At 44.6% G+C, this 9,184-nt stretch overlaps 1 non-coding gene across 1 annotated transcript; it reads left to right on the top strand.

Annotated features, from left to right (window-relative positions):
- The first annotated feature begins 3,934 nt into the window (after positions 1 to 3,934).
- On the top strand, positions 3,935 to 4,007 carry TRNAE-UUC (transfer RNA glutamic acid (anticodon UUC)). Its single transcript has one exon. It is a non-coding gene; the product is annotated as a tRNA-Glu (tRNA).
- The last annotated feature ends 5,177 nt before the right edge of the window (positions 4,008 to 9,184 follow it).

The following is a 9,184-nucleotide window of genomic DNA, read 5'->3' on the forward strand; positions in this document are numbered from 1 at the left end:
CAAGTTAAAACCACAGTGAGATGATACTATTCACTCACTAGGATGATGTTAATAAAAAACCAAGTACCACAAAGATACTGAGAAACTGTATCCCTCATATGTTGCCACTGAGAATTGAAAATGGTGCTGACAGTTTGGAAAACAGTCTGGCATTTTCATAGAAAGTTAAATTTGCCACTTGATTCAACAATTCCACTCCTAGGAACCTACCCAAGAGAGATGAAAACACATGCTCACACAAAGATGTACATGCAGATGTTCAGAGCAGTATTATTCTTAACAACGCCAAACTAGGAACAATCCAAATGCCCATTAACTGATAAATGGATAAACAAAACACAACAGAATATTAAGCAATAAAAAGGAAGAAACTACTAATACATCCTTTGACATACATGAACATCAAAAACACAGCTAAAACAGAATGAAAGAAGCCAGACACAAAGGCTAATTATTATGTGACTCCATTTGTATTACATGTCTAGAAAAGACAAATTTATGGAGGCAGAAAGCAGATTAGCTGTTGCCTATTTTTTGGGCTCCAAAATCACTGCAGATGGTGACTGCAGCCATGAAATTAAAAGACGTGTACTCCTTGGAAGGAAAGTTATGACCAACCTAGACAGCATATTAAAAAGCAGAGATATTACTTTGCCAACAAAGGTTCGTCTAGCCAAGGCTATGGTTTTTCCAGTGGTCATGTATGGATGTGAGAGTTGGACTGTGAAGAAAGCTGAGTGCCGAAGAATTGATGCTTTTGAACTGTGGTGTTGGAGAAGACTCTTGAGAGTCCCTTGGACTGCAAGGAGACCCAACCAGTCCATTCTGAAGGAGATCAGCCCTGGGATTTCTTTGGATGGAATGATGCTGAAGCTGAAACTCCAGTACTTTGGCCACCTCAGGCGAAGAGTTGACTCATTGAAGGGGACTCTGATGCTGGGAGGGATTGGGGGCAGGAGGAGAAGGGGACGACAGAGGATGAGATGGCTGGATGGCATCACCGACTCGGTGAGCTTGAGTTTGAGTGAACTCCGGGAGATGGTGATGGACAGGGAGGCCTGGTATGCTGCAATTCATGTGGTCACAAAGAGTTGGACACGACTGAGCCACTGAACTGAACTGAACTGAATTAACCTAATCAAGTGCAAACGGGTATGAGGGAACTTCTTAGGCTGATGGAAATGTTCTAAAATTGGACTGTGGTGATTGTCAGACAACTCCATAAATTTGTTAAAGATCATTGAATTGTACACTTATGATGAGTGAATGTAAAGGTATACAGGTCATGCCTCAACAAGATAGTTTAAAAATTTGAAAACATGAAACAGAGTGATTTAAAAATCCAACTGTAATCCAATTGACTCTATTTTTTTAGGAAACATTTCTGCTGCTGAAGTGAATTTAGAATTTGGAATGAGTATGCAAATCTAATTGATAGATCTCCAAGAAGCCCAGTTTTAGGTACACAATGATATTTAAAGATATAAATATTCAGTAAACTCTGTTGTCTCAATAGCAATTTACTATTTGCTATGCTTTGTTCGGTGCAAGCTGCGGCCCTTCTCAGGGGGTATTACTGTTCGATCTAAGTAATAATTAATTAAGAGCTCAACTCTGAGCTAGAAGCTAGCAGAAAGGCAAAGAAAGCCAAACACATGTCCCCCAAATGGCTTTGATTCTTCTAGCAAGTTTCCTAATTACCACTAATACCAACAGGTGCCGTGGGCTGGAAAATACTCACTTCCTGTCAAGAACAGCAATAAAATAGTTGCCCAGAAAAAGGAAAAACCCGTTAATTCTTATGTACTGGCAGTTGAAATGTGTGAGTATAAAAATCAGCTCATGCAATGAATCAACACTGATCATCATGACCACATAGGGAGGATGTTAGGGACTACCGAAATAACAAAATGAGGCGACTTCCCAGGAGGGCCAGTGGTTAGGGCTCTGTGCTTCCACTGCAAGGGGCACAGTTTTGATTCCCAGCTGGGGAACTAAGATCCTACAAGCCTCACGGCCAAAAAATAAATAAATAAATACAATTTTTTTTAAATGAAGAAAATGACTTGAGGGACAGATTTGCACTATCAGATATCAAGGTCATTTTGGAACACTAGTAAATTGGCATTTCAATAGAATAGACCAGGGAAACCAGAAACCAAAACATAACCACGTGATATTGTATCACAATGTAACAAAAAAGCAATATATTATACCACAACAATAAAATGAAGCATACCAAAAACTCAGGTAGAAAACAATTGAAAGTAAGTTCAGTAATTTTTTTCTATAAATGTCCAGATAGTAAATATTTGATGCTTTGTAGATCATATCAAACACTATAAAAAATGAAACGGCAGGCCACAAAACAGAAGTAAATATTTGTAACCTATATAACCAGTAAAGGATTAGAATGCAGAATATGTTACAAGTACTGACAAATCAACAAGAAAAAGACAAATGCGACAGAAAAATGGACAAAGAGTGCAACAGTCTCTCCCCAGAAAAGGGAACCGCAAATGACCAACGATCGTAAGAAGAGACGATCAACGCCGTCAGTAACCAGGGAAATGGAAAATCAAGCCATAGCAAGATATCATTTTGTCCCTAGTTGATTGGCAGATGTAGAAAAGAATGTGAAATAAGCAGAACAATTATACGTGCTGGTAGAGGTATAAATTGGTTAAAAAGAAAGTAGAGTAAGATACCTTTTACATAAATTTAGCATACATTCCTAGGTTTCTGGTACTTCCCCAAGGCTCAGAAATTTGCCAGGGTCGCACAGCTAGTGAGAGATTCTAAATCCTTTATTCCTTCCACTTGACCTTCATAAACATAAACACACACACACCCTGGAATCTTTCTCCAGGACTCCCAATCTCTTCCCCACCAAACTTCCCAAACTCTCTGCATCTGGGTCTTCCATTGGCCGGATGCACTGGTCACCTGTCTTGGTGTGGTTTAGTTGTTCAGTCATGTCCGACTCTTTGCAACCCTGTGGACTGTAGCCCACCAGGCTCCTCTGTCCATGGGATTCTCCAGGCAAGAATGCAGGATTGGGTTGCCATTCCCTTCTCCAGGGGATCTTCCCAACCCAGGGATCAAACCCACATCTCCCGCATTGCAGGCGGATTCTTTATCATCTGAGCCACCAGGGAAGCCCCACTTGCCTTGGTATCTCTCTAGATACAGACCGCCCCCTTTCTTTAATCACATATCACCACCCAGTCTGAGCTCCAAACTTTGGGCTTCCAGTGTCAGCAGAGAGAAGGCACTCGGTATATATTTGTCAGCTGACCAGTCAGTATGTTCCCTGATGCCATTATGGAAGAGAGCGCTGGACTTGGCCACTTCCAACAGTTCTACATGAAATATCAAGTTCCTTGCCTTCCCACGTTCATGTTCAGGTGCTCTGATCCCTTCTGGTCAGCAGAAGGTCCTGAAGGTCAGCCTGGGTCTTGAAGCCTCAAAGCAGGCCACACACCGGGCAGCCCAGAGACAATTTTCTTGTGAGCTTCAGTATAAACAGCCCAAGTGCCCAACACAAACCCTTTTTGTCACTCAGAAGGAAGAGCCCCTCCGCCTCCACAGAAGACCAGGTGGCTTCTTTTCAAATATGCTAATTGCCCAGCTTCCAAATTTTCAGCCCGATTTTTGCCTGACTTGAAAATAAAGCCTTGACACTATGGGCTTGAAAGGGAATGTTGGCATCACTGAGCATTGAGAACCAACCACTACTCCAGGAAAGGAAACACATGGAGAGGCAGCAGGTGGAGTCCCAACCTGCGCACAGTAGGGCCGCCTCTTTCCAGCCTGGCCATCACGTGGCCACACAGACCCAGGTTCTGACCTGATGTCCACACTGTGGGCTTGCGGAAATGACATCCCATCTTCTTCTTGTTCTCTCTGGATAAACTGGAGCTAGTTTGGGAATTCCTTGGTGGCCCAGTGGTTAAGACTTGGCACTTTCACTGCCAAGGGCACAGGTTCAATCCCTGGTCAGGGAACTAAGATCCCATAAGCCACATAGTATGACCAAAAAAAAAAAAAAAAGAAGTGAATTTAGTTTTGCCTCTTTCAGTTATGTTGGAGGGAGAGTCTGGACCCTGAGCTTGGGAGGAACCACTTCTGAAGTTCCACATAAGGCACATGCGTGTGGACCCAGGTCTGGATCCTGCCTACTTAACGTGCAATTTCTCTCTTGCCAGCCATCCACTCTGAAAGGAGTGCACTCTGCACTTAAGACCACTTGTCCTGGGTGATGCTGAGAGCTGCCTCCCTAATCTGAGATCTGGGCCCTGATTCAAACATTAACAGCTCCATCTGGATAGTAGCCTTAATGCGCTGCGTTGGTGGAGGCGGCTCCTCTGATTCTCACAGGAATGAGTGAGATACTTTTCCATGTTTTCATCTCCTTGGATGGAAATTTACCAGTGAGGTTGATGTGATTGTCCTTATTTTAGAAATGAGGATACTGAACCTCAGAGAGGTTAAATCACCGTCATGAATTGACCCCAACTACGGTGTCAATTAAAAATCTAAGATCATGGCATCTGGCCCCATCACTTCATGGCAAATAGATGGGAAAACAAGGGAAACAATGGAACGTTTTATTTTCTTAGGCTGCAAAATCACTGCAGATGTTAACTTCAGCCATGAAATTCAAAGAGGCTTGCTCCTTGCGAGAAAAGCTATGACACACCTAGATAGAATATTAAAAAGCAGAGGCATCACTTTGCCAACAAAAATCCATATAGTCAAAGCTATGATTTTTCCAGTAGTCATGTGAGAGTTGGATCATGAAGATGGCTGAGCACCAAAGAAATCACGCTTTCAAACTATGGTGCTAGAGAAGACTCTTGAGAGTCCCTTGGACAGCAAGGAGATCAAACCAAAGTCAGTTCTAAAGGAAATGAATCCTCAATGTTCATTGGAAGGACTGATGCTGAAGCTGAAGCTCCAATACTTTGGCCACCTTATGCAAAGAGCTGAATCAGTGGAAAAGATCCTGATGCTGGGAAAGACTGAGGGCAAGAGGAGAAGGGGACGACAGAGGGCAAGCTGGTTGATGGCATCACTGACTCAATGGACATGAGTTTGAGCAAACTCCAGTAGATGGTGAAGAACAGGAAAGCCTGGCATGCTGCAGTCAGTGAGGTAGCAAAGAGTCGGACACAACTGAGCGACTGAACAACGACAAAGTGTTAATAAGTGAGAGAGATAAGATTCAAAACCAACAGTGAGGGACTTCCCTCGTGGTCCAGTGGCTAAGACTCCATGTTCCCAATGCAGGGGTCTGGGTTTGATCCCTGGTCAGGGAACTAGATCCCACATGCTGCAACTAAGACCTTGGGCAGACAAATAAATATTTTTTTTTAAGTATTATGGGAGGGGATTCAGGACACACTGCTCCCAGTCATGGCACCTTGGCATCATGAATGCTTCCAGTTGCAGGCGTTTGAGCAAACGGCAGGTGCAGGAAGGTCACTACTCTTTTCCCTGACTCTTCTCCCTTGAGACGGGCCATAAATACCTCAAGAGGGGTGCCCTCTGCAAACCCCAAGGAAGGGGGCAGCCTTATTTCCAAAGACAAAGGGACACCAAAAAGAACCCAAGAGAACAGGCCTGGCTGAGTTTCAACCAGTTTACAACACTTATTTGCCCTGCTTGACCTCCCCTATTAGATGATAAAGAATCTGCCTGCATTGTGGGAGACCCGGTTTTGATTCCTGGGTCAGGAAGATCCCCTGGAGAAGCGAATGGCAACCCACTCCAGTATTCTTTCCTGGAGAATTCTATGGACAGAGGACCCTGGCGGGTTACAGTCCATGGGGTCACAAAGAGAGAAACACGACTGAGTGACTAACACTTTCACTTTTATTTCTACACGTCTGCCCGCTCCTCACCAAACCCAGCAGAGAAGCACTCAGGTCTGACTGTTTCTCCATATCTTCTTCCCCTTGTGAGGGCTCCCATGTCATGCATAAATGTGAGAAGTGGAACATTTCCTGCCATATCAGTAAACAAGGATGTCGCAGTCATCAGCGATTACAGACCTCCAGTGTGAACTGGTGAGCCCTGAGGACACTCCGGAAGGAAAGAATACCTGCCATCTAGCAGCCACCGGACTGCAGCCACTCCCTCTGGTGAGCCCCGAGGAAACTCAGGAGCTGAAAACAAGACACTGGCCCCAGATCGCTGAGGTGTATATCAAAAGAATGATTTCAGTGAGCCCAGACTCCTGCATCTTCCCATACATAGAAAAGTGCTGAATTCTTTAACTTGGGATATCTGGTTTTCTTTAGTTAAGAATACTCTTTTGAGGTTCAGACTACCAGCCCTTTTTTGCAAAACTTCTATATAACCTGGCTCCCCTCACCTCTTTGGAGCAGTTTTCTCAGGGTCTACTTGAGATGCTGTCTGCTGGACAGCATCTGAATTGTCTCCTGAAAATTTCCACCAAATAAAACAAAACTCTCCATTTTAAGGTTGTGACTATTCTTTTAAAAGATGTATTTTACTATTTATTTTATTTTTTGACTGTGGTGAGTCTTCACTGCAGCACCTGGGCTTTCTCTAGTTGTGGTGAGTAGGGGCTATTCTCTAGTTGCAGTGTGTGAATATTTTTTAAATCAACAGATGTGTATGCTTTTCTCCTGTTAATTTGTCTTTGTCAGTTTGATTTTCAGACCCAGCCAGGGACCCTAAGAGAGTTCAGAAATACTTTTTCCTTCTCTACAGATGCCACACTGTCCCACCCTCACTACTCAGAGCGGCGTTCATGGACCAGCAGCATCCTCATCAGGGAATGGCCACCCACTCCAGTGTTCTTGCCTGGAGAATCCGCGTGGACAGAGGAGCCTGGTGGGCTACAGTCCATGGGGTCACAAAGAGTTGGGCATGACTGAGCAATTAACATTTACTTATTAAACTTTAATATCCATATTAGATATCATGCCATCCAGAGTTGGAGAAACATTAAACAGAATTTTGCAAACAGAAACCACCCCGGCTGGTTCAAGGAATTCATGACTGAATTCCTTTCTTATAAAAGAAGGAATTCCTTTCTCACAAAAGCAAAAGTATTCCTTCCCCACCCACAGCTCTGGTGCTGACCTCTGGGGAAAGATGGTGACCTGAACACCTACCTCTGATTCTCGACTTTCCTGAAACCCTTCTGAACACGGGGAAAAGATCACAAGGTTTTGGATGCTGGAAAGCATGTCAAAGCCAAACCCGGCAGTACAAAGACCAAAGATTCTCCACCATTGACATTACAACACCCTCAAAATGCCCAGGAAAAGACTGGTCAGGCACTTCTCCGGGGCGGGGAGGGTTACAGGGTGTTGGATAAGGGATTAGGTCTGCAGGTTAGGGTTCCAGGAGCCACAGGAGAGGGGGTGCTGCCCTACTGCGGCCCCCAGTGGGCACAACACATGTCATTTCCCCACCGCTCAGTGCAGGATCCCTCTTAAGTTTGCTGATGGTCCCATCTGCTTTGTCCATAGACTAGACCTCCGGTTTCCTTATGGAACTGGAGAGGCCGTTGGAATGCGGGGGACCTGCAGAACTCCAAAACGTATGGCAAATCCATCTCTTTCTCTCCATGCCCACAACTACTGCCCTAGTTTCGGCTGCCATCACCTCCTGCCTCCTGACTGCCCATCCTACTTCATTCCCATTCTCCAGGGTCAGGCCCCTGTGTCACACCCTCTGGTTGTTTCCCACTGCCTCTTGGATAAAACAAAATCTTTCACCTGGCCTCCCAGGCCCAGGCTGACCCATCCCTTCCTCCAGCCTCTGGTTCGTCTTCCAGCCACCTGGTTACTCCTTCCCCCTTCTGCCCCTGGGCCTCTGCTCACAGCATCCTTCCTTCCATCCATCCTTGGTATTACAGGCTGAATGTTTGTAACCTTCCCAAAATCCACATGTTGAAGCCCCAGTCCCTAGGGTGACTGTATTTGGAGACAAGGCCATTATGAAGGTTATTAAAGTTACATGAGGTGAGATCATAAGGATGGGACGCTGATCCAATAGAATTCATGTCCATATAAAAAGAAAACACCACAGGCCACCAGGGTTCCCCCACCCCACCAGGTGAGGACACAGCAGGAAGACAGCCAGCCATCTATACCATGTACAGACTAGGAAAGGAGCCTTATCAAAAGCCAGATTGGCTAGAGCTCTCATCTCAAGAAAGCTGAGAAACAAATGTCTGTTGTCTATTCTGTTATGGTGGGGCTTCCCAGATGGCTTAGCAGTAATGAATCTGCCTGGCATGCAGGAGATGTGGGTTTGATCCCTGGGTCAGGAAGATGCCCTGGAGAAGGAAATGGCTCCCCAACCCAGTATTCTTGGCTGGGAAATCCCATGGACAAAGGAACCTGGCAGGCTACAGTCCATGGTGTTGCAAGAGTCGGATATGACTGAGTGACTGAGCACACACACACACACATACACTCACACACACGCGCGCGCACACACACACACATTCTGTTATGGCAGCTCTAGCTGACAAATATACTCAATTAACCTCTATGCTTCAGGTCTCTACTTAAAGCACTTCTGATTCCCCACTCCTGTGCCACACTCCCATTTGGACAGGACCCCTGATTCTTAGTGTTGCAGCAGTGGTATTCTCCTTGGCAGTACTTTTCATAATAGCCTGAACTGATTGTGTAATTATCAGGGCTTCTCCACTAGCTCGTGCTTGCTCAAGGTGAAGACAGCATCTGGGTCATTCAGAGATGTAAACCTAGCATCTGGCACACAGGATCCAGAGCATAGTAGATGCTCTATAAATATTTTTAAGATGTCATCATGAGAGCTGTCCCTGAATTTGAAGAAATCTTCTGGAGCAGTTTTTAAAATTTTGTTTCTAATTCTACAACCTTATAGGAGAAAGGAAACCAGCCTTAGCGTTTGTATCATCCTTCTTACTTTGTGATACAGAACTCAGTTCAAATATATATATCAATTTTATGAACTTTATCAGCTAAAATACATATATTTATGTTGTAGTTATCGGTGCTGTTGTAAAGTTTCTTTTTAATGTGGACTATTTTTAAAGTCTTTATTGAATTTGGTACAATATTGCTTGTTTTATGTTTTGGTTTAGGGGTCATGGGTCATGTGGGATCTTAGCTTCCCCACCAGGGATCAAACCGGCACCCCCTGCACTGGA

This window comes from Bos grunniens, chromosome 11 (genome assembly GCF_055505025.1).
Source record: "Bos grunniens cultivar Pamir isolate PY7600 chromosome 11, Bosgru_T2T1.0, whole genome shotgun sequence".
Lineage (NCBI taxonomy): Eukaryota > Metazoa > Chordata > Mammalia > Artiodactyla > Bovidae > Bos > Bos grunniens.